General features: G+C 39.2%; 1 long non-coding RNA gene across 1 annotated transcript in view; it reads left to right on the top strand.

Moving 5' to 3' along the window:
• Positions 1–4,462, top strand: part of LOC124515347 (uncharacterized) — a 52,534-nt gene extending 48,072 nt beyond the window's left edge. The window contains exon 5 of the long non-coding RNA XR_006962797.1: positions 3,985–4,462. This is a non-coding gene — a long non-coding RNA (uncharacterized LOC124515347). The remainder of the gene's footprint in view (positions 1–3,984) is intronic.
• Positions 4,463–25,601: the final 21,139 nt, after the last annotated feature.

Raw genomic sequence — 25,601 nt, 5'->3', positions numbered from 1 at the left:
TTAAAATCCTGTTTTCAATGATTGCTTCTTGGTTTGAGCTTTCAGTACTCTTTTATCTGCTTCATTCACTTTGTACTGAACTGTTCGAATTTTTCAGCCAAAATGGCGTCTCTTAACTGACTGGAAGGCAACATCTTGGCATCTTTATGCCTCTAGTACAGTATTAGATAGACAGTCACCAAATCCTTGACTGGGTGATTTTATGTAAAATGTAGTCTTCCTCACTGTTTCTCTTATTAGGGATCAAAACCTCTTCCAGAAATCATCCCCATGCTTAACTGTTACTGGGTTACATGCCTACTCATAACCCAGTCTCTCCCCAATGAGCATGGGTTACTGTGCTCACTTAGAGCAGTTATGCTTTATACCCTGAGACTGGGTGAGAAATACCAGTCATTTTATGTTGAATCCCACTATTACCATGATTCATTTGACAATCTTGGAATCCATGTTGAGACTTTCACTTTAACTCTCTGAGCCTCAGTTTCCTGCTGGGTAAAACAGGGGAATTTGTGTTAGATTGTCTCAGGGAAATCTCTGAAGATTCCTTCCAACTCAGAAGATAGCTTGGCATATTAGAGATGTTCAAAATTTCCCTCAATTTATGGGAATTTTGTGGGGCCTATGTCCATTCTTATTTGATTCTAGCAACTTCAACGTTTATTTATTTTTGGGACAGAGAGAGACAGAGCATGAACGGGCGAGGGGCAGAGAGAGAGGGAGACACAGAATCGGAAACAGGCTCCAGGCTCTGAGCCATCAGCCCAGAGCCTGACGCGGGGCTCGAACTCACGGACCGCGAGATCGTGACCTGGCTGAAGTCAGACGCTTAACCGACTGTGCCACCCAGGCGCCCCTGATTCTAGCAACTTCAGTCAAGGTATAGAAATGGGAAAGTGGGGAAGACATTTTTTTTCTTTTGTCTGCAAGTAATTCCAAGTTTTCTTTTATGTTTTTTAAAGATTTATTTTATTTTTAAGTAATCTCCATACCCAACATGGGGCTTGAACTCACAACCCCGAGATCAAGAGTTGCATGCTCCGCTGACTGAGCCAGCCAGGCACCCAATCCACTTTTTCTTTATCTAACGTTGTTTGGTGTCACAGCCTTATATTCTTTTGGATTTTAACATGCTTCTATTATGGTAGCATTGAAAGAATTCAAATCATGATCTTCAATACTGAAACCCCTTTGTTTAAAATATGTCTTTGTGGCTGGCTTGTCTGCTATTTTGAAAGCACTGTGGTGCTTAAATATTCCAGCTGCTAAATAGGACAGGTGTCTGATGATCCTTAGAGCAGTTGTCTAAAAATAGAACTCGAAGCTGGAATACATTTTCTGGCATTAGCCATAGGCAATCACCACTATAATTAATGTAAATGAATACCAGAAAGCTTTTTTAAATGAATTTTAATGTAGCATTAGATTCTTATTGTTTACCAAAAAAAATTGAGTTAAATCTTACAGATTAGAACCTAGAGTTTTATGATTTAGGGGAAATGTTTTTGCTGATTGTTTCTCTTGTTCTCCATGGAGATGATGGGAATTGAGGCCAAAAGTTGGGTAGAATGAGGGTCGGGGAAGAGAAGGATGTGTTTTGCAAGGTTATGTAGAGCTGATGGAAATGTGAGGACAAAAGGATGGGCATTTATTTGGCATTTACATTGAATTCACTAATATCTCAAGCACTTTACTTGTATTATCTCACATAATCACCACAGAAAACCTATAAAGAAAGTAGTTGTCCTCATTTTACAAAAGGGGAAATTGATATGATTAAGAAAATTTCCCAAGCCCACCCAGTTATTAATTGACAAAAGTACAATTCAAACCCAAGATTTAACTAATTTCAAAGCCATGCTTCTAACCACTGGACTGTACTGCCAACCATGGGGTTATAATTGTATTTTTTAAGAACTATTTTTAATGTATGTTATCTTGCATTTTAATGTCAGAGAGGTGGCATTTAGCTGCTATTAAGGAGTGTGGTACTATAATAAAATAATGTAAAAAAACACCCAAATATGTGGATTGGGATAAAAGGTATCAACATAGCCAAGCTCAGTGGAGGATAAGGAACTCTTACCAGAGGTGGATTCTTTTGGGGATTTGGAAGTGGGTTGCAGAAAAGGAAGTTGTATAGAATAATGGGGAGATAATGTAGTACTTAGAAAAAAAGCAATGGAAATCAGTAGCGTTTAGAGTTCAGTGAAGAAAGAGAGTATGAAAGATACTGGAGAGGAGTGATATGTGTAACATGGGAAGACCAAGATGGCAGATCAGGCATTCAGGGGCTTGTGATAGACAGGCAAACAGAAGTAACACATAAGCTGGAAATAAGAGTTGGTGCAAAGACACAATTCCCCATCATTAAAGCCAGAGATAAGGGCCAGGTAGATGAAGAACTTGGACCCCCTAAGAAAGAATTGTAAGGGCTGGAAGGAGGAAGTTTATGGAAAATATTATGTGGTGTTTTAAAGCTTGACTGGCCATCTGTAGCAAAAGCAACAAGCTTGAGCACATAATTAAACTGACTGAACAATATTAAGGTGTACTATGGTTTTATAGTCATATGCACTTGGTCTGAAGGAGCTGTGAAAAAAGCATCAGTGGGTGTGGAGCCCAAGGATTTGTGGGTCAAATACTGGTTAGGCTGTTCACTGGCAAGTTGTGTGACATAGTGCAAGTCACTTATGGTCTCCGGGCCTCAATTTCTTCATCTATAAGACATGTTGTTGATTATATTAAATACAATAAGGTATGTGAAAGAATTGAATACATGAATACTGAATTGAATACTGAATTGTTTTCGGTGATATTATTTTTAAGAGATTTTTACATGAAAAAATTAATGAGATTGTAAATTAAAAGATTGTAAATTAAAAGATTCCCAAAGGCTAAAAAGATATACAGTGAAGAATGATTCTCTATCCACCTATAGTACTCAGTCCTACTCCCTAGAGGCATTCACTATATATAGCCTATTGTATCCTTCCAGATATATTCTACTGTATATAAAATCTCCCTATTTATTTTATTTTTTTTACCTCAGTGGGGGAATATTCTATACATTGCTTTCTTCACTTAATAGTATATTCTGGAGAACATTTTATAATAGCACATGGAATCATACATTATTATCATAGTGGCTTGCAAGTAAGGATTTATTTAACCAGGTCTCCCTTGACAGACAAGATTAAGTTATATCCAGTCTTTTGTCTGTTATCAATCATTGTGCAATGTAAAGTCACACTGCAATTTAACAGACCTTGAATACTTCCTGTATTCAAGCCCTAGTTTTAGCAATCTTAAACTAGACATGTTTCTTGCCATCAAGCAACTCTTAACCTAATATATGTAGTTGGCTGACAGTGCATGGCAGGTGCAGAATACAACTCTTAACCTAATCAACATCACCAGTACCAGAAATACTTTCTCTGTCTCCATATTGCCACTTTTCTTAGAAAAATCCCAATCTGTCTTTCTCTTTATATAAGAGACAGAATCCTGCTCCCCCCCTCCCCCGCCACACACACGTCTTTTTTGGTCCTTTTATATTTCTCAACTCTCCTTATCTCTTTACTTTGATAGGAAAGGCAAAACTTTACCTCTACCCATTTCAGGTTTTCAGCTGGGACTTTCTAGCAAAAGAAAAAAAACCAGATGAACAAGAGAAAAACAAAGAACTCATTAATGTGTTCAATGCACATCATAAGGGAGAAATGGAAACCAAAACTAACTCAAAATGGCAGCTTAGAATTCCAGGTAATAGCTTAAAACGGTGGCTTATACAGCATCTTCAAAAAAGAACAAGAAATTTGTAGAGTAATGACAGGACAAAGGAAACTGGTTTTAGATTTCCAAGTGTGACAAACCATGGGAAGGTAAATATATGGGGGGAGACTAATGGAGTAAGTTTTGTTCACAGTTTCCTCTGGTGCCATCTCTGGCCTGATAAGAATGTCTTCTTTCCTCCTGATACAGGAAAGTTTACTTTCGCATGAGGATTTTATGTTCTGCTTCCAGGAAGAAAAAGGAGGATCTGAGTGTCTTTCTTGTACCTGCTATTTCTTAAGTATATTTAATTCAAAATAATCAATATGTAAAAGTGGGTCACATATTCTGGTTTTCTTTAGTACCAAATGGTTTGCACACCAGTGAAGGGGGTTGTAGAGGATCTGTGAACTCTTATCACCCTTGGAACTATGGATCACCAGTATAAGAGAAACAATGAGGATACAAATACCATTGTAATTTGCAAATGGCATATAGATTACAGATGCAGCTATGATTGAAAACCCTGTGGATATAGCTGCACCAGTTAAGAGCTTGGACTTTGTTGTTGGACAGAACTTTCTACAATTACACCTCTGGGTCCTATTGTGTCTCAGCTTGATTATTATTATTTTTTTAATTTTTTAGTGTTTATTTATTTTTGAGAGAGACAGAGCACAAGTGGGGAAGGGGCAGAGAGAGAGAGGAAGACATAGAATCCGAAGCAGGCTCCAGGTTCTAAATTTTCAGCACAGAGCCCGATGTGGGGCTCAAACTCACAAACTGTGATACCATGACCTGAGCCGAAGTCGGATGCTTAACCGACTGAGGCACCCAGGTGCCACAACAGCTTGCCTATTTCTAACAATAGGTAAAAATGCATATCTCACAGGTCTGTGGTGAGGAAGAAATGGGATAGTAAATGGAAAGCATTACCTACACTCTAGCAATCATCTGATCAATTGAGCTATTACTAAATTTTAGGTAGGAATAAAACCTAAATATGAGTTAGTTGAGAAAAGAGAAAGTACAGGTCTAGTCAGCTTCATCAGGTAAGCATGATCATAAATATGCTGTTTTCCTTGGGTCTGAAGAATAAATCTCTCCAAAATTTATTGCACAGATCAGGAAGAATGAAAACACACATAACTCTGTGTATATAAACCAAATGCAGGTACATATAATAAAATATAGAAAACATAATCAAATAATGATAACACTATAGATAATACCTAAAATCCTCACAATAATTTTTTAAAAAGTATTTTAATACATATGGCCCAATCCACCAGATTATTGGAAGAATAAATGGTCTCTTGCAAATGCGTGGGAGGCAAAACTTTATCATTGTATTTTGAGGAAATAAAGTTAAATTAAGCTTCAAGGTTTTAGAATCATAGAATTTTAGTGCTAGACAGAAACTGACACTGTGATCAACTCTTTCTAAAAGTTCTGAGTCTTGGACCCTTTTGAGAATATGATAAAAGCCATATTTCCTCTCCTTAGAAAAATAAAGTTTATGATATAATTTTGGAGGGTCCACAGATGTCTTGAATCAAATCCATGGCCTTCTAGAGCAGTGTTTTTTTTTTAATTTTTAAATAACTTTATGTAATTTAAATGCCATAGAATTCACCCATTTTCAGTGTACAATTTAATGAACTTTAGTATATGTGCAGAGTTATACAACCACCAATACAATCTAATTTTAGAACCTTCCCATCACACTGAAAAGAAATCTTAAGTCCATTTACAGTCACTCCCCATTTCTACTTCAGTCCCAGGAAACCACTAATGTACCTTCTTTCTGTCATTGCTATATTCTAGGGGCATATGTTTTTTTTTTACTTCTATCCACAATAAGGCATATGTTTAACATCCAACTCATAGATGCACATCCAGACCCAACAAAAGATTCATGTAACAATGATTTCCTTCTGTGCAATGTACTCTGATATATTCCATATAGTCCATTACAAAAACTGATTTTATAATCCACTGAGTTGCAACTTCCAGCTTGAAAAACTCTGTCCTAGAGGGTCTACCTGAGGTAAAAATAAAACCAAACTAAATCCTGAAGCAGATGGCATCCTTATTTAATAGCCAAAGAAACAAGTCCAGAAATGGGACTTGCCCAAGGCAAAGTCAGGATTAGAATTCAGTTCACTTTTATCCTTCTTTACTTGTTCTCCTTCAGATTTCCATGAGTTAAAAACAAAAAAGGGGTTTGTAAAAAGTCATTAAAAATTATTAAACTCTCAGAAGAAAAAAAGTATTATAGCTTGGGGCAGGAGAAAAGCAACTTGGCTCTTCCTTGGCTCTTCCTGATGGACTTGAGGAGAAAAGAAATGGCCCTGGATGGCAGAGAGGTGAGGGGTTGCTCCAGACCATGCAAGGAAGACATACCTATTGCAAGGTGACCAAGCATACCCTGGAGGCCAGTTGCCTAATTGCCCAGCGTAGTGCTCAGGTAATTAGATGTGAAGCCGAGCAGCCTTTTCCACTGAGATGTCTCCTGTGGCTCTGTTGCCCGGGAGGTTCTGGCAGGAGCAAGGATGTTTATAATCTTCTTCAGTGACTGCAGCCTGCTTTCTGCAGTGCCTGTGGACTGACACCCCCTCTACAGTCAGAGCACATGCCTATAAGTGCATCGTCCTTCTTGTTTTCTTTTGCTGCAAGTTGAAGTGTTAGCTCTCCCTCAACTGCTGAATATTCAAGACGATGATTATGACACCTATTGCCTGTGATCCAAATTTTGGGTAACAAGTAGCAAATTGAGGGTGTTTCCAATGTTAGGTGGATTCCAATGTTAAGAATTCAGATGCTGAGCACTCCAATAATTGATAATAACTCTGAAGAGGGCTATGAAGGAAAGGCACAGAGCGCCCTGAGATCACATAAGAGGGGCTACCTGGCTAGGCCTGATGGATGATGAAATACAACTTTTAATCATTCTAGTTTACAAGATGGGAAAAGGGAGGGTTTTACATTTCTGAAGGCACACCAAGACACCCACTCCTGAGCTTTGAATGTAGCTGAGTAGGTGAATAAAGTACAAGGGGTAATATCCAGAATAGGTATCCGCTTTGGCAGAGAAATGTATGATTAAGCACTTTGTCAACCAAAGCAATAATGGATAGGAGTCACAAAGAATGAGGATTCAATTTCAGGTTCCAATCCTAGAACTTCTTAGAACTCTTTGTCCCTAGGAAAGGATCTAAGGGTAAATTAGACAATGTGCTCCGTTGTTCTTGTCAGAAGGAAGAACTAGATATGCAGCAACCAAATGCAGTTTGGCTTGAGAAGAATGTGAAGGGACTTAGAGAATAATAATTTTAAAAAAGGATGCAAAGTTTTTGTAGAGAATAAAGGAAATAAGAAAACGAGGAAACGTAGGATTCCAATAAGATGGCAGAGAACTGAAACCTGAATGAGGAGAATAAAAAGTAGAAGAATGTGACAAGAGGAAGGGAAGATAAAAATCTATCCCAAGGAGGATTAAACACAGTAATGTGAGCCTCTTCATGCTGAGAAGTGTGTGATAATCTGGAATATCTGCAGGAGAAATAACATGCACACTTCCAACAGTAACGAGGAATCAATACCTGGCTCTTGAGCAAGGAGAACAGAAGAATGTGAGTTGGAGGAGAGGGAAAAGGAAAAGAATATGAAACGAAGAGGGGAATGCTGTCCTGAGAAGAATCATGATTCCCAAGGAGGGCCTTAAGTATTGGGTGACATTAACCTTTTGAGTGAAAAATGAAAGTTGTGATTCCCTCTATGTGGCTATATGCAGATTTGATGTGGCCCATTGCTTGCCTTTCCCCAAGGCAACCATTGGGTCTAAAAGGACTTGTGGGGCCCATTTTTGGAAAAGAAATCAGTTTGGAAGCATATTAGGGCAATATGTTTATAGGGAAAAAAATTTATGGACTTAGGCATGGGAAAATTGTCATTCACTTTTTCCAGTGAGGTTCCGGGCCTTTAAAAGGTAAGGATTGGCACTTTACCAAGATGGGAGCTGAGAATAGGGATTTGGGTCTTTAAATTTTTTTTTTTTAACGTTTATTTATTTTTGAGACAGAGAGAGACAAAGCATGAACGGGGGAGGGTCAGAGAGAGGGAGACACAGAATCTGAAACAGGCTCCAGGCTCTAAGCTGTCAGCACAGAGCCTGACGCGGGGCTCGAACTCACGGACCGCGAGATCATGACCTGAGCCGAAGTCGGCCGCTTAACCGACTGAGCCACCCAGGCGCCCCAGGATTTGGGTCTTTAAATTATGGTTGCAGGTAATAGGAAGATAGACGTTCAGCTGGGGCAGGCATGTCTTACTAGAATGCAGAAGAATGTATTTGCCTGGTCTAAAGTTTTTGGAACTGAATATGGAGGAGATGAAGAGAAGAAGAAGAGAAACACCCAACCCTCTGGGAAAGTGCTGGTTGACATGGAAAGAAGATTGTGGGAGCCTGTCAGGTTTTGACAGTTGGCAGGGGCCCCCAAATAACACTTGAAACCTTAGACATCCATCCCTTGTGTAATATGAGTACAGATCGCAAGCAAGGTGAAAAAAAGCCTTAGATTCTAGGAGCCTTAGATTATAATCAGCAGTGTGAATTCAGATGCATCTCTCAGTCTGCCATGTCAAAGCCCTCAACTGGAGAAGTGCAATTGGCAAGGCAGGGAGAGAGGAGAAGTGATGTGTGTCAAGAAGGTACTTAAATGGGAGGGAATCTTTGTATCTGCTGGTGCAAGCAGCCCAGAGAACAGGAGAGACGATGAAGCAAAAGAAAAGTTTTTCATTATTCTACAAGGAGAGTCAAAGCCATCCAGTGAGATAAAGTGAATAATTCATTCCTGATCCTGATCCTAAAATATTCACAGAGAAAATATATGGTAGTGATGGAGGGTTTCAAATAGCTAGTCATCTGCCTGGGTGTCTCACTTGGTGAAAGTTAACCATGTTCTGGTCTGTCGACAAGGATAAGCACATTCATCAGAATAGACATTTCTGTAAGTTAATGGTACTATTTCTCATTGTAATGTGGGTATTTTGATGGCTTCAACCCATGTGAACACTATTCTCTACCTGGAGAACCACAAGACTAACACCAGGTTGCTCTCAAAGAATCTAAATTAAACTCAGGTTTAATAGGAATTGGACTAAAACAATCAAAATCATCTAAATTTTTATCTTCCCAATTCAGTAATTCTCTTCTATTTGTTATTCAGATAGTCTGTGGAGTCTGCTCCCTTCATTTTTCCTTCTAATGGAGGAGGGATTATGATTTTCCATTCAACATTACCTGAAATGTAGAGAAGAGAGTAAAGCCACTGTGAGAAGGGAAAATGGTGTACAAGACATTGTTCTTTAAAATAGTGCGTTAATTAAATGAAGTAAATCGTCCAATATGGTTGTAGTCGGCTGTAGCATTGATTAAAGGAGAGAAGTGGTAGGAAATAATCTGGGAGAGATAGTTGGCAGTCAGTTTGTGGAAGTCTTGGGTGCCAAACTAAGTTATTTGAATTTTGTATTCAAAGTATTAGAATTCCAGGGGTGCCTGAATAGCTCAGTTGGATTAAGGGTCAGACTTTGGTTCAGGTCATGATCCCACTGCTCGCGAGTTCAAACCCTGCATTGCACTCTGTGCTGACAGCTCAGAGCCTGGAGCCTGCTTTGGATTCTGTGTCTTCCTCTCTTTTCCCATCTCCCGCTCATGCTTGCTCTCTCTCTCTCTCTCTCTCTCTCTCTCTGTGTGTGTGTCTCTCTCTAAAATAAATGAACATTAAAAAAAATAAAGAAGAAAACAGAAAGTATTGGAAATCTGGAAATGTTTGAGTAGGAAATGTCAAGATGAGAATGATCTTTAGGAATATTAATTAGGTTACCATAGCTCGAGTAAATTTGAGGGCTGAGAGGTTTGGAAAGATACTGAAAGCAGGAAAACTGGATTGGAGAACAGGGTCACAGGGCCAGCATGGGCTAGAAAAGGCCAAAACTAGATGCACGATGGTGGCAATGGAAAAGAGGTGGAAGAAAGATTATGCAGAAGAATTATCAGGGTTTGGTAAGTGAGAAAGAGGGAAGCCAGATTATGCTGAAATGTTGAGTTCAAGTGACCAGGGTAATGAAAGATACAAAATGAAGAATGAAATTATTGATATATGACTTCCTGGTGATGAGGAAATCCAAGTGTAGAAGTCCAGGAAACAATTTGAGACAAGAGAAGGCAGAAAGGATCAGAAGTTGGAGGCAGAAATACAGATTTTGAATTTATTTTCACAGAGCTAATAGCTAAAACTACAAAAATGTAAGTTTTAACTCACATTCCTACTGTTCAAACTATTTTTGCCAAATACTGTTCCTCCAGCAAATACGGTCTAAGATAGGCTTTCATGCCTTTATCAGTCAAGGTTCATTTGTAGACAACAGAGTATAAGCCGAAAGGTCAATGGCTGTTACGAGGTTTGTGAAATCATTGTGGACAAAGGAGCTGAAGAAACGGACTGTAGCTTAAACTTCAGGAACGACTCTCCAAACCCCATTACAGAACTGGCCATCCACGTAAGCTGCTGCAGCCTCCCTCCACTACAGCAAGGAAGGCCCTGGATCAGGAGACCCCTGTCACTCCTGCTGACCAGATGGCAAACTGCATCTGCAACAGAGCTTTATGAGGAAAATGCACATGGAAACCTTCCTCTCTCTCTGATGACCTTTCTGAATCATAATCCAAAACCAGAAATTTAAAGGGACCAGAGGATTTTGCTTCTAAACTTTCTAGCTTCTGCATTCTAGAAGGTTGTTGACATAAATGTTGAGTAAGGCAATCCACAAAATTCCATGTAATGTCTCAGACTCATTTTGTAGTGAATACCTATTGTCAAGTTGGACCTCAGGTTTGTACGACTCTTAATCAAACCAATGAGACTTCAGCCCTGATCCTTCTGTAGGTACATCATGTATCTTTGTTATTAGCATATTCTCCACAGAGCTACTAGTCCAGTCATGACATTAAGGGCCAAAATTCTGAGGTTGTATGCAGGACCGATGGAAAAGCATGCGAAGATTGATTAATAATGTCTGCCCTGGGATGGAAGAGGGCAAGGGTACCTTCTATCTGACATCTCCATACTAGGTCATTGTTTCATTAGTCACTGCTTTGTGACTACAGTGACTGTTCTTACGTGTTAGATGAAACACCCAGTCCAACATCTTAGTGGCTGGAAACGTCGTCTACTAGTAGAATGCATACTAAGTCATAAGTACCCTGAGTGTATTATGTTAACTATCTTTTTTTGAAATTCTAGGTTTATCCAGTAGTATCCACCCTGCTTCCTCTACAACTCCTCTGCTGATTTTGCCCTATCTTTTTCTCCAACTGCTTCCTTAGAAGGGCCAGGCCTCTCACCCTGTGCTTGTGGGAGAGGGAAGAGATAGCATCAGGTGGTGTGGGTAATGCTAGGAATGACCTCTGATGAGCAACTCCCAGTTCCCAAGAACAGAAGTATTGCCAGCCTGAGGGGATGAACTCTTCTGCTTCTGCTGGCAGGGGGTTTACTCACTTCCCAGGGACCTGATGCAGTCAATCTTAGCTCTTTTGAATGTCTCTTTCTGCCCCTTGGTACTCACACTTGAAGGTCACCTACTCTCTGATGATTCATTGATGAGCTCTTCCTATCCCCACTCCAGGCAGATTTAGCCACTGCTTTCTCTGTCTTCTCATATTACTTGGTGCACACACCCTCTGTTGTAGCAAATATCAAAATGCATGTTAATTGTTTATATTTATGTCATATTTTCAAGTTGAGCTACTCAAAGGTAGAGGATGCTTTTGTAAAATGACTATTGAATGAGCATTTTACATGTGTTAACTCATTTGGCTCATACAATAAACCTAGGAGGAAGCAGGCTCACAGGAATTAAATATCATGCTTCATTGTAAAGTAAATACTTGGCAGAAACAGTATTGAAACTAGGTCATGTTTTATGCATCTACCTAGCACAGTGCATGGCATCCGGCATGTGGGGGGGGGGGGGGAGTCAATAAATGCTCATCAAATAAGTAAATAATTAAGTGAATAAAATATATGGTACAAACTATAATGGAGCTTTTTGGCTTCTAGCCGTAAACATGTCCTTTCAGTTACTCTCATAGCTCTTGAACTCAAGAGCAGACTTGAATTCAAACCAGACCTTAATACCTAAGAAGGAAAGGATATATCACAAAACAAAATTATTGGAACCTATGCAGCGAAGTCCCTGACTTAAGATCATCTACTGAGCCTCGCCTTCCCAATGATGTGTCTCTCATCCTAATGATTATTTAAAGATTCAATTTAAAATGTTGAGGGGCGCCTGGGTGGCGCAGTCGGTTAAGCGTCCGACTTCAGCCAGGTCACGATCTCGCGGTCCGTGAGTTCGAGCCCCGCGTCGGGCTCTGGGCTGATGGCTCAGAGCCTGGAGCCTGTTTCCGATTCTGTGTCTCCCTCTCTCTCTGCCCCTCGCCCGTTCATGCTCTGTCTCTCTCTGTCCCAAAAATAAATAAACGTTGAAAAATAAAATAAAATAAAATAAAATGTTGATATGGCAGTGTCAGAAATATACAAACATGAAGAGAATATGGAATAAAGGAAGGCTTCATTTCATTGTATGAATTAAGCTTTGTCATGCATTGTATTCAAAGGAGAGGTTTTCTTTTGCTAAATAAAAACTAAATAAGGAACTGTCCTAAGAAACTTTGATGGAAAAACTTACTTCCCTATGTTTGTACAGTCTTCACTGATGACTAGTTTTTGGTACCATTATCTTCCAGTGTCCCAAAGGAGTTCCCTGCTCTGGCTCTGATTTTAATGAATAAAGATATTTTCCATTTAGGTTGGTTTTAGATCTAACGATCTACTGTCTGCCAGAGTAATTAATAAATGGCAGCCAGGTGTCTGAGTTAGTTTTTGGCTTTTCTGCCATGACGTGGGTTTTTCCATCACTAGGTCTTCTCTCACATGTAGCATCCATAGGGGTGGGGGTGGGGAGTGGCCGTGTGCTTCGGGGGTGCTGCATCAGGAATGCTTGACTCTATTCCCCTGAGTTCACCCTGTTTCCATGTGTCACTACACATGTGTTGGATCCTGGTGGAAAAATAGTTGAGTTTGAGTGGAAATAGCAGGGAGTGCGACAGCTGCATTTCAGTTTTTCATTTCCTTTTCCTCTGCATCCAGCATATGGCTCAAATAGGGTTGCTGCGGATATAGTTCCATTTACCCTTCACGTAGTTTTCTCTTTCACACCTGTGCTAACGCCATCCCTAATCTTAAAAGTCAAATCACATTCCCATCATTTGTCTCTTGGTAATATGAGTTTTATTTTGATTAAACACAATTTAAAAAAAGTTAGGCTCTTAGGAATTCTGATATAACCTGGGTGCATTTTTCAAGTGATCATCCACTGTGAAATTTTTTTCTTTATCTTTTTTGGGGGAAATGGGTAGAAGTTTGGGAAGAGGCAGTTTGATATGTGATGGTCCTGTGTCAGTAGAAGTGAAGATTTATTTTCAGGTCCTAACTCTGCCTCTAACAAAATGACTATTTCAGACAAGTTTAAACTTTTGGGTATGTAGAATAAGAAAGTTGAAAGCTAACTGGATGATCACTAAAATCCTTTGCAGATAAAAAAAAAAGAGTGAGAGAAAAGATTCTGGAATCTTATTTATTTAATTTTAAATATTTTTTAATGTTTATTTATTTTTGAGAGAAGGAGAGAGACAGAGGCATGAGCTGGGGAGGGGTAGAAAGAGGCAGACACAGAATCCAACATGGGGCTCAAACTCAACGGACTGTGAGATCATGACCTAAGCTGAAGTCGGATGGTTAACTGACTGAGTCACCCAGGAACCCCTATTTAGCTTTAGATTTTTGTTTGTTTCCTAGAATTTCAGTGAAATAGAATTTGGAGGAGATAGAGTGTGACTATGACTGTTTTTATACAATATGGATACTATATTGTATAAAATATAAAATATGTATATTTCTACTGTAAACATATTCTCTATTGATTTGTTGTTCTGTACATTTTTTGTGAATTAAATTCTCTAAAATTATCTGTAGTTCAAAATATGTTAAGAACCACTGGAATTATAATTAGATCTCCTTGAATGACTTTCAGATTGACCATTAAACAGTTTCTGGAACTATGTTTGTTATTGAAAACAGGGCCTTAGTGTCTTAGGAAGAAACAGAATCATTTATCTTAAGAAGAAACTTACTGGAATGGATTAGTCCAGGAATTTGTGCTCAGGATTCTAGCTTCTATTCCCCTCTTCCCCTCCTCAATTTTGTATTTGATTTCCTACTTCAGCCTTCGACAATCACTTCATCTAAGTAACAGATTGCCCAGTTAATAAATAGTGGCCTTAATTCAGAATTATGTAGAACTTAAGGTTATGAAATAAATTTCTGTGACATGTTTTGAGATATTCTGATAAAAAGTGATAAAGACAATGTCTTATTTTAGTATCATTTTCCTCTTCATGCATTAAAAAAAATTCAACATGAGAAATGTCATTTCTGCTTTTGAAACAGAAGTTTTGGAGATGTTGATGGTAGTAGCAACACTTTTTTTTTTAAAGTTTATTTATTTATTTTGAGAGAGAGAGAGCACATGAAAATGAGAGACAGAGAAAGGGAGAGAGAGAGAGAATCTTCAGCAGGTTCCAAACTGTCCATGCAGAGCTTGGCGCAGGGCTTGAACCCACAAATCGTGAAATCATGACCTGAATCAAAACCAAGAGTTGGATGCCTAACCAATGGAGCCACCTAGGCACCTAAGCAACAGTTTTTAAAAGAAAAATCCATTAAATATTTATTAAGCATAATCATTCACGTTATTTATTAAGCTTCAAATCATTAAGTTCCCTCCTTTTCCTGGGAACTATCCAATTTCTTTGCATATATTGGTGACTAAAGATATTTTTATATCCACTAACAAAAGATATTTTATATCCGACTTCACTTTTGCCATATAGAAACTATAAGTCTCCTTAGAGAGTTTAAATTATTTCATTTTGTGTAGAATGGATCAGAAGGACATCTTTCTTAGTTGTTTGAAGGCCACTTTTACCCAACGACCTTTATTCCCTGGCCTAATTTTGCCATAAGTGTTCTTTAAAGATGAATAATACTGATGATTAATAAATAAAATCTGCATGGAAAATATAACTGGTAATAATCTAAAGACTCTGTTCTTTATCTTTGGCAGGGATTTTCAAATCCACATGTCTCTGCAGATTAAATACTTATCTCCTGGGTTGAATAACTTAAAACATCAAAAACATATTTTGCTTTGAAGTGGCTGGCATGTGAACTAACTACATTACTGTCATCCAGATCCTTTATTATTTTATTTTTTCACGGCTTTTAAATGTTATAACAATTGAAGTTCTGCTGGGTCAGTAAGATGGGCATTTTATCTACTGACGTATATCCAGGTTTGGGAAGCGACTGTCTTGGCCCATTGAGGCTGCTAAAACAGAATACCATAGACTGAGGGGCTTATAAACAATAAATATTTATTTCTCGCAGTTCAGGAGACTGGGAAGTTCAAGATCGAGGCACTTACAGAGGGCCCACTTCTGGCAAATGGATGGCTGTGTTGTCAGTGTATCCTCGCATGATGGAAAGGGCAAGAGAGCTCTCTGGGAGTCTCTTTTACGTATTTATTTTTATTTTGTTAAATGTTTATTTATTTTGAGTGGGAGAGGGGCAGAGAGAGAGGGTGAGAGAAAATCCCAAGAAAATCCCAAGAAAATCTCCATGCTATCAGCACAGAGCCCAACATGGGCGGGGCTCCATCTCACAGACTGTGATATCTTGACCTGAGCCGAAATCAAGAGTCAGCGGCATACCCGACTGAGCTACCCAGGTGCCCCATGGGGGTATCTTTTATAAGGACACTAATCCCATTCATGAGGGCTTTACCCTCAAGACTTAATCACCTCCCAAAGGCCCTATCTCCTAATGGGAATTAGGATTTCAACATACAAATTTAGTGGGAGACACAAACATTCAGTCTAGAGCAGGGCCTAGAGCCTACATAACTGGAGGACTCTTTAAGAAAAAGAATAAGAAGTATGTATGAAGGTGAATATATATTTAGAAAAAGAAATTTATACACATGAAATTTAAAAGAACTGACCAATGCCACAAATTAAATTAAGTACCTGAAATTAAACCACCTTTCCCCAATATTTTTGGGTGTATGCCGTTTGATTACCTCTTCATATATGAACAATTTAAAATTTTTATATCATTTTCTGTAGAGAAAATAATGTTTTCACCAGAATGGTTGATTGCAATTTGTTTTTTATTATTCATAGTTTACAAAAGTTTCTTTATTTCTACAACCCAATTTTAGTCAAGAAAATTATAGATTGTTGTCAAGTTTGGGAAACGTCTAAAAGTTTCATTCACATGTGTACTCTGTTTGCATTCCTCCAAACACAGAAATTGCAAGAAACTTTATTTCATGCGATTGCCATCCAAAGGGAAAAAAATAATGGTGTGGTTATAATTATATTTGCTGCAATCTGGAATGTATCTTTGACAGAAAGAAAACTTCTACTTTGACCAGTCATTTATGAGAACTGCATTCTCCACTCACAATTTTACAAGTCTGATGCCTGGGAGAGTTTTCCAAAGATTAGCTCTGACTCCCTATGTTTCCTTCTTCACCCACATACTTCCGTTGCCAGGTGTCATAGGGCACCTTACGTCACAATACAAACCCTGGCTCTGCACATTTGTGTTGTGAGGCCAGTGAGTAGTCACAGTAAGCATTAGAAATGTTCCCGAAAGCCATTTCTTACACGAGGATGGCTTGCAATAATATTTATACATGGAAGTGATTGTGAATCCACGAATATATTTCAACAAAGCCAAAGTAAATGTATTTATACTCTATTCAATTTTTCCTTAAAGAGGATGTTAAACATGCCTCCCGGCAAGTTACCAATATGAAAAGTGATGTTAGGACATAGGAGTGGAAAGAGACAGTGGCCTTAACTAATTTCTGTTAGAAGATCTCATGTTTTTATATTTTATAGAAATACAAAATCCCCTGAGCACGTTGCTAGGGTCCCTTCCAGAGGCTTGGAAGATACCTTGGAAGTGAAGATTATGAACTTTATGTGCTGTTGACTTCATGGAAAACCTGATTCAGGCCAAGTGCCTGGGGTGTTTTCTTTCAGAAATACTGGTCCTTACATCTCTGGTCCAGGTTTAAGTACCCCCTGGTGGCATCAGAGCATAGTGTGGATGTGGCTGTGGCTGTTATGGGAAGAGTAGTGGACCTCTCTCTTTCCCCTCTTTCCTGTATTTCCTGTTGTTTCTGGTATTCCCAGAGCCTAGTGTTATATGTTGTATACATCATGTGCAGAAGCAAGGAGATGGGCCCGTGTTCAGGGTTCAAATCTACTTTTACCATTTGGCTTTTGGAAAATTCATTTATGTTTATGAGTCTCCGTTATAAATTAGAATTAATAATCCATACCTTTAAAGGTTTCTGGGAGAATGTGACATAAGTAGCAAATTTTTGTGAATCTTGGTTTATTCATTTATAAAATGAAATTAATAACACATATCTTGAAAGGTTGTTTTGAGGATCTGGCATAATACATATAAATTAACTTGCATAGTGTTTGGAATATAGATTGCATTGGTCAGTAAATCATCACCACTTGTGGGAAAGGCTCGGCAAATATTCTTAAGCTCTTCTGTGCCTCCCAGCCTACCTTGCAGGAGGGTTGGAGTCATGTGACTAAGTCTGACCAATGAAATGTGAGGAGAGTGGCATTTATGGGCCAAGACAGTTAAAAGCCAGTATATTTTCTGCATCTCCTTCTATCTGCATAGCAGCAATCTCAGTTATGGTGTAGTTATAATATGCAAGCAGCTTGGATCCCTGAGTCACTATCAAAGAGGAACTTCACAGGAGGGCTTCTGGACCATATTGGACTTCGCATGAACGTGAAATAAAACTTGATTGCATAATGCAATTTGATTTGTTTTTTTTTTATTATTACTGTAGCTTAGCCTCGCATTATATGTCATTATTACCGTTGTTCTTGTTTTTATTATTATTACTTTTGAATTGAATAGAACTACTCACAAACATTGGAACTTTTAGTGGTTCATGGAGCCAGAGTATTGGCTCCTGTACTCAGTACCGGGGACATAAAAATGTTGGTGTTGCACATAAAATGCGTGGTTTTCCAGAAACATAGATTCCGAGGAGGTCAAATAAAATAAAATAGGAAGGAGAAAAAAGTGCATTAAATTTTCCATTTGGCTCACCAGCTAATCCTCTTTATTCAGGCTACCTTATTTTCTTGAAACCTTGACTCCACGAGTCAATGCATATTTTCATGGCTTATTAAAAAATGATGTCCTTTTCTACCAAAGTTTTATAAATTATGTTTCCTCCCTTCTAAATTTCATCGACTTAGCAATGCTCCACCCATTAATAAAAGGTCTAATTTGAGTGTTGTGCACTACCTTGCCATTAAGGATAAATTCTGTAATCAAGATGGGCAGCTCGGCATTCAGAGTTTAGCCAGCAGCAGTCACCAGCATGGAGTGAATATCTGTTCTTACTCTTGGAGGAACCATCACTTAAACAACATTGAAAATGTCCATTTGGCCACTTTTTTTTTAATGGTGTGCCTCTAAAAATGATTCCAGATGCCCAGCTCTCTCCAGCTCTCTTTGGGAAGGCTGGTAGAAATGCTAGCTCAATGGGCTGTTTCTTAGGCTCCTTTGCAGTTGTTCCAAGAGCTTCCAGAAGTAGATATAATGCAAGGGACCAGTGAAAATTATGGCAAGAGGTTAGTACCTGAAGAAGTTCAGGACATGCTATCCCCAAATATGCCATTTTGGAATCTTGATTATTTTGAGCTTGAGGACACTTGAAAACAGCAGATGCAGGAAGAGCTCTGTGACTTAGCCTTTTCTACCTAAAAACAGGCCATAAAATTCCCCATGAAAAAGATGCCCTCCCTGTACCAGGAAGAAAATAACTTCTTATGGCCAGAGACTGGGAAGTGATGCTGAAATGGAGCTGTACAAATAAACCTACTCAAATAACCTCATCTTCCATTATACACGGTCTTTGGTTCCAGATATTACGTGACACACAAAAGAGCAAAGACACAAAAACAAACAAAACAAAACAATCTCCACCTATCTAATGAGACTCCTCAAATCTCCAAACGAGCCATTGTGTTGTAGAAATTCTTGGATAGTCATAACAGGTGGGCCTAACGTAAAAAAGTCTTCTGGACAATCCTGAGCTATGAATATACATTCAGAAAGATTTGAAGAGATCTACATAATAAACTCCAGATATATTTCCAATAAGGAGGAATGCAGAGGAAAAGAAGGAGCAGACATTCTGAAATCAGGGAGTCTTGGTGCTGTCTCATTAGCAGAATCACTGTCTAGAACCCCTACAGCTTTGCTTTGCTAACAGTAGCAACAGACACATAGTTCCCCGGAGTCAAATAAGAGCCCCTCATGGGAATAAAAGAAGAAAATACCCCCCTGCACGCGGCAGTGCTTTTCCTGCTTTTCAGAGTGGCTGCCTCCTTGCAAGAGGCCTGCCTGGGGTCCTCCCTCAGGTGAGTTCAGTCTGGTTAAGCAATTACTTGCAGGCTGCGCTGACTGCTTGGGCTCCAATTCTTTGCTGAAGCTGTGTTTTGCTAAATGTAGCATTGGAATCACCTGTACTGTTTGTTAAAGCACAGACGGCCAGCCCCCCTCCCAGAGTTTCTGATTTAGTAAGTCTGAGTGGAGCTCTGGGACTGGCCCCTCCAACATGTCCCCTGGAGATGCCTCTGCTGCTGGTCTGGCGATCACCCTCAGAGAAATGCTGTGTTGATATATACAGGTATTTTTATGGGAAATTATTTATTAACAAAGTGAATCCTTTTCTGTGATCCCGGGGCATGCTTACCAATCATTTTTTATTGTTAGCTGTTGAGTATTTAAAATGTCTCTAAAGATGTCTGAATCATCAAATGACTGATTATCAAATGAATTATCAAATGACAAATGTCAGGTGTTTAATCAATGCCAGGTTAGATCATTTGGTCCTCTATTTCCTTTCTTTATTGGGCTTTAAATACCATTTCACCATTTGTGCTCCAACCCAGTATATCTGGGCTCCGTGTGGTAAAGACTGCCTTCCTCTCCTGCTAGCTGTTCATCAGTGACAGAATCTTTTTTCCTTGTTTTTCATCTTCACACATAAGGGTGATAGTCTAAGAAATACACGTGAACTTTAACAAAATCATTGTAAATGACAAAATATTCTTACAGTCTTTTCTACTTACATCCTCCGCATTTCAGAGAGAGCACGCCACTCAAGCACTTGGTGGTTTTCTGTTCTATGATTTGATTGTCTGTTGTTTTTTCCTCAATGGAAAACATGATATAATTCTTGCAGAGGAGACTCTGGTTTAATTCCTCTTCTTTTGAAAGTTCTTTTTTCTTTTCTCCAGGTTCATGACATGTTAGCATCAGTTGCTGTGTATCACAGGGTCACCCAGCTTGCTTTTTGCATTTGTTTGCTTTCATTATATACATATTTACTGTGGTAAAGTGGGCACAGCAAAGCTTACCCTTGTAACCAACGTGGTGTTAAGTACATTAAGTGTTGTGCTACCGTCCCCAATATCCATTTCCCGAACTTCTTCATCATTCCAAATAAATTCTGTGCTTATTAAATGCTAGCTTCCCATTCTCCTCTCCCACCAGTCCCTGGTAACCTCTATTCTACTTTCTGTCTCTATGAATTGGCCAAGTCTAGGTACCTCTAGATACTCAGTGGAACCCTATGATATTTCCCCTTTTGTGTCTGGCTCATTTCACTTACCATAAGGTTTTCAAGGTTCATCTCTGCTTGATTTTATAATCTGTATTTCTTTCTAGATATTTCCAATAGAGTTTGTGTTTTCTGTAGTGTTCTTTCTCAAAAGAAATCTCTTGTTATTTCAGGACATCCTCCCCTCCCTTTTTTGGAAAACACTGAGTCTTTCTATACTGAAGGTAAGGATTCTGGAATCATTGATTTTGTTTGGCTTTTACTAGCAGGTGAATAGAGGTTTGTGTGCTGATTATTTGTTCTGCGGCTCAGGAGCAGGGCATCAGTGAAATCTTAGCTCTCATCTTGTTGTATCACCTGCCACAGCATGTAAAATTGTTGCAGAACATTTTAGGTGTCTATGATAATTTTTTCAAGAGTGCTCCTTCTAGACCCTTCTAGGATAATCTCTAAACCTGAGGACCTCAGAAATAGAGGAAAGAAAAGAAAGTGAAAAGAAAAGCACCTGGTAGAAGTTGTATTGCTTGGACTTTATGTGGAACAACCACCTCTTGAGTATTTTATCATTAACATGGCTATTTTTTTCCGCAAGTAATAAGTCAAGAAAATTAAGTACTAAAGTTGTGAAGAAATTTAAAAGATGATAGAGACTGGCATTTTGTCTCATAGGTTGGTGTCTTCGACCTAACACGGTAGCAGCTGTATGAATCTCTGTCAAAGGGGAAAAACATCGTGGGATGCCTGGGTGGCTCAGTCAGTTAAGCATCTGACTTCAGCTCATGTCATGATCTCACATGAGTTCGAGCCCCATGTCAGGCTCTGTGCTGACAGCTCAGAGGCTGGAGCCTGCTTCAGGTTCTGTATCTGTTTCTCTCTCTCTCTCTCTCTCTCTCTCTCTCTCTCTCTCTCTCTCTCTCTCTCTCTCCCTCACCTGCTCACACTTTGTCTTCTCTCTGTCAAAAATAAACCTTAAAAAAAGGGGGGGGGAGGGACAACAATCTGATAATTACAGTTAGAATTGGATGATACCACTGCTCTTGATTACATATGAGCTCAGGCTGTGTATCAACTTGTTAAACTTGTAAAGAAAGTAAGTGTGCCTTCCAGGAAAGTAAATTGTATACCTAAAAGTACTAGATCAAAAGAAACCAAGTTTCACTGATAGCCGTGGATTCCTTTTATATCTTGGAAAGTCATACTAACTTATTAACTGCTTATAAAATGATATCTAGTAGCCAGTCACAAAGTGTTTCTGTTGATAATGACCTCATTAATACATATACAATTAGGCACACATAATTTGAAAAAGTCTAGGTAGCTACTAGCTTTTATTTCTTTAAAAAAATTGCTTATTGGTACTAATTAGTGAAAAATGTTTTAAGATATCATATTGTTTTCTTTTTGTATAAGACAAATTCCATGCATTTGGAGATAATAGAGACTGGTTCTTTTAACTGGATTTGTGCTTCAGTAGGTCAAGCTTGGCTTCATTCCTAAATTCAAAGTTACTTAAGCAAAATGGGAAACAAAATATTATATAAACGTTTTACAGGCAGATAAAATAGAGAGCACTTACATAGCAACATGAGCCTTGAACTTTCATTTTGCCTCAACCCTAAATATTACATTGTCCACTCATTATTACACAAACAGAAAATTATGCTTAAAAAATGGCTCACAGGGGTGCCTGGGAGGCTCAGTCGATTGAGTGTCTCTTTTTTTTTTTATTAAAATTTTTTTTTTTTTTCAACGTTTATTTATTTTTGGGACAGAGAGAGACAGAGCATGAACGGGGGAGGGGCAGAGAGAGAGGGAGACACAGAATCGGAAACAGGCTCCAGGCTCTGAGCCATCAGCCCAGAGCCTGACGCGGGGCTCGAACTCCCGGACCGCGAGATCGTGACCTGGCTGAAGTCGGACGCTTAACCGACTGCGCCACCCAGGCGCCCCTGAGTGTCTGACTCTTAATTGCAGCTCAGGTCATGATCCCAGAGTTGTGGGATTGTGCCCCGTGTTGGGCTCTGGGCTGAGCATGGGAGCCTGCCTAGGATTCTGTTTTTCTCCCTCGGGCCCTCTCATATGCTCCCGTTCTGTTCTCTGTGTAACAAACAAACAAACAAACAAACCCTTCAAACTACATAATCAAGGAATGAGGAGGTGATTACAAGGTAAAAAGTTTTTACTCCTCTATCATGAAACTCTGCTTCCAGTAAGAACTTGAGTCATTTCATCCATGTTGCTGCTCTATTTTCCAGCAGGGAAGTTCCTAATAGATAGGAAAAAAAAGAAGTTTTCCTTCTATCTAGTTGTTCATTCAGTCTTTAATACCATTGAGCACTACGACTGTGATTCAATTCAGCCAAACACATATTTGAAAGAAACTTTGTTAAGCCCTGCTTCCTATTTGAAGGTTAGTGAGCAAAATTCCTCGTTTTAAAAAGTTCACAACTTGGCAAGGGTAAGAGGACAAATAAGGGGAAATACACGTTTGGTTAATACAGCGCAAAGAGGGTCAATGCTAAGGGAGAGTCCAAAGTGTTCTGAGGGTGTGGATGGCAGAAGAGGTCAGGTCCCTGGGAGGGATAAGGACAAACGTGGGTGGTAGCATTTGAGATAAATCTGGCTTCTCAAAGTTTACTGGGCATCAGGAGTATCGGGAGGTTGTGTTATAATACAGATTGGTAGGCACCACACTTGACTTTTTTTTTTTTTTTAATGTTTATTTCTGAGAGAGAGACAGAGACACAGTGAGAACAGGGGAAACTGAGAATCCGAAGCAGGCTCCAGGTTCCAAACTGTCAGCACAGAGTTAGCCCTGCGGCTGGAACTTGAACTGTGAGATCATGACCTGAGCCAAAGTCAGATGCTTAACTGACTGAGCCACCCAGGTGCCTCCCACACTCAACATTTTTGATTTGGTAGGGTCTTAGGTGGAGCCTGAAAACTTGTATTTCCAACAAGTTCCCAGGTGAGTCTCCTACTGCTTTTTCAGTGACAGTGTTTGAATTATCATTGATCTACAAAATTTGAAAAATAATGGGGAGTTTTTAATCCAGAGAGAGAGATAAGCAAATTAGAGAAGCAAGAACTGAAGGGCACTTGAAATAATAATAAAGATAGCTAACTTTTTGGGTAAGAAAACCCTGAGGTTTTGCCACTGAGGAGATATGGTTCAGAGAGATTGAAAAACTTGGTTAATGTCATAGCTAGTAAACAGCCTAGTCAAGATTTGAACCCATGGAGTCAACAAGTCAGGAGTTGCTGTCTAACTGCTAAGATTAATAGTAGGAAGCAGTACACCTTCACTCACACAAGCCTTTTGTTAGGCAGTAATGGGAGTTAAAGCTTAGTATGTAGGTTGCAGTTAAATTTCAGAGGAATTAAATGCCAGGGTAAGGAATTTTATACTTGATGTTCAATAGAGATGTATTAAAAATACTTGATCAAGATTGAGTAGAAGTGTATTTGACCAAGAGAGGCAAAAGGATGGCAGCCTAGTTAGAAATCTTTGATATCAACCAAGTCAAAGGAGAGGAAGAAAACCAGTGGAACTCGTGTTAAGGAGAAGGACATGTAGGTCCACTGGAGATTCCCAATCTTTGTACCAGCTGTGATTCCATGGTTCCAAAGATAGGAGTAATGAAGCAAATTGAATTTAACTAAACCAAAAAAAAAAAAAGTTCCATCTGAGTTTATTATTTTTCCCATTATAACACATTCAGATTGTAACGGACAGTTGATAATCATCAAGGGCTCAGAGTCATATTATTGTCCTGGCTGTGATAAGAAGCACCAAAGTTGAGCAAATGAGCAGACCTATAAAATTTTACTGCTTGCACTTGCAGGTTTTTGTCACTGTGCCCATATCCAAGGTCAGTCATGTGATGAACATTTTAACTTGAAGTCTGATCTACAATTCATGTTTCGGGAATTCTTCTGATGCCGTCAAAAGCCAGTGGAATGTTGTAATAATTCTGAGATAGTACATTACTTTGCTCATGTAAAACAAAGAAATCTCTGGGTTTATGGGTAAATACATCATTTACACTAGGTCTTTAAAAAATGGAATATATCTTTGCTGTCTCTATGGTTTGAAAAATACATGATTTTGCTGCTCTGATAATGTGTGTGGGCCTGCAAGTACAAGTCAAGGAAGACTCTGTAGGTTCAGGTCAGGGATGATTGACATGACACAGGAAGTTGGGAGGAGGGCCCCACTGGGAAAAATCTGATGCTGAGGGAGAGGTGGATTAGGCCATGTTTGGTGGGATGTCTCCTTAACTCAGGACTCTAAAGCAGGATATTGTTTCCTATCAGCCCTTAGGAAAACAAGAAATATTGAGACTTGTTAGAGTCAAGAAAATCACATTTTATTTCTCTGCAATGTGAAACATTTTAAATTTTCTAACGTTGATCAAAAACTTGCCACTTAATACTCTGTCACTGCCCATACATACCCCTAAACCCTGTGGAAAGGGAAAAAAAAAAGGTGGCGATTTCTTGAACACCTAATAGTGCCAACCCACACGTATGTGGTCATGAAATAGTTAAGCAACAGGCCTCTGGTAGCAGTAGCTAAAGCCCTTAATGAGGGCTTTCCATTTCTGCACAATAGGATCTACTTTGTCCCCCGTGGTAGAGTTCAGTCCCAAAGTCAGTCATCCTCACACTGTCAAAAGCCAGGGTGCCTGAGGGCAGTCATTCACAGAAGCAAGTATTTTATACAGGGCCCGGGAGAGTATCTCAGTTTCAGTATGTGCTCCTTAGCAAATCAGGACGAGCAATAACAAGAGCTATGAATACAATTCATTATGCGTATTGAAAATTGAATTTTGAGGAGCTACCACCAAAGATGCTGAAGGCGCGGTACAAAGCAGCGCGTCACCCTTGTGAAAGGAAACAGCGCCGATGCATATGGGGAAGGAACTGGAACAGCACGAAACTCAAGGACTATCAAC

This window comes from Lynx rufus, unplaced genomic scaffold, assembly GCF_022079265.1.
Source record: "Lynx rufus isolate CCGP_SWC_20201006 ecotype Redwood Valley unplaced genomic scaffold, mLynRuf1.p SCAF_1, whole genome shotgun sequence".
Taxonomy (NCBI): Eukaryota; Metazoa; Chordata; class Mammalia; order Carnivora; family Felidae; genus Lynx; species Lynx rufus.
The sequence above is the reverse complement of the archived record's forward strand: the minus strand, read 5'-3'. Positions and strand labels throughout refer to the sequence as shown.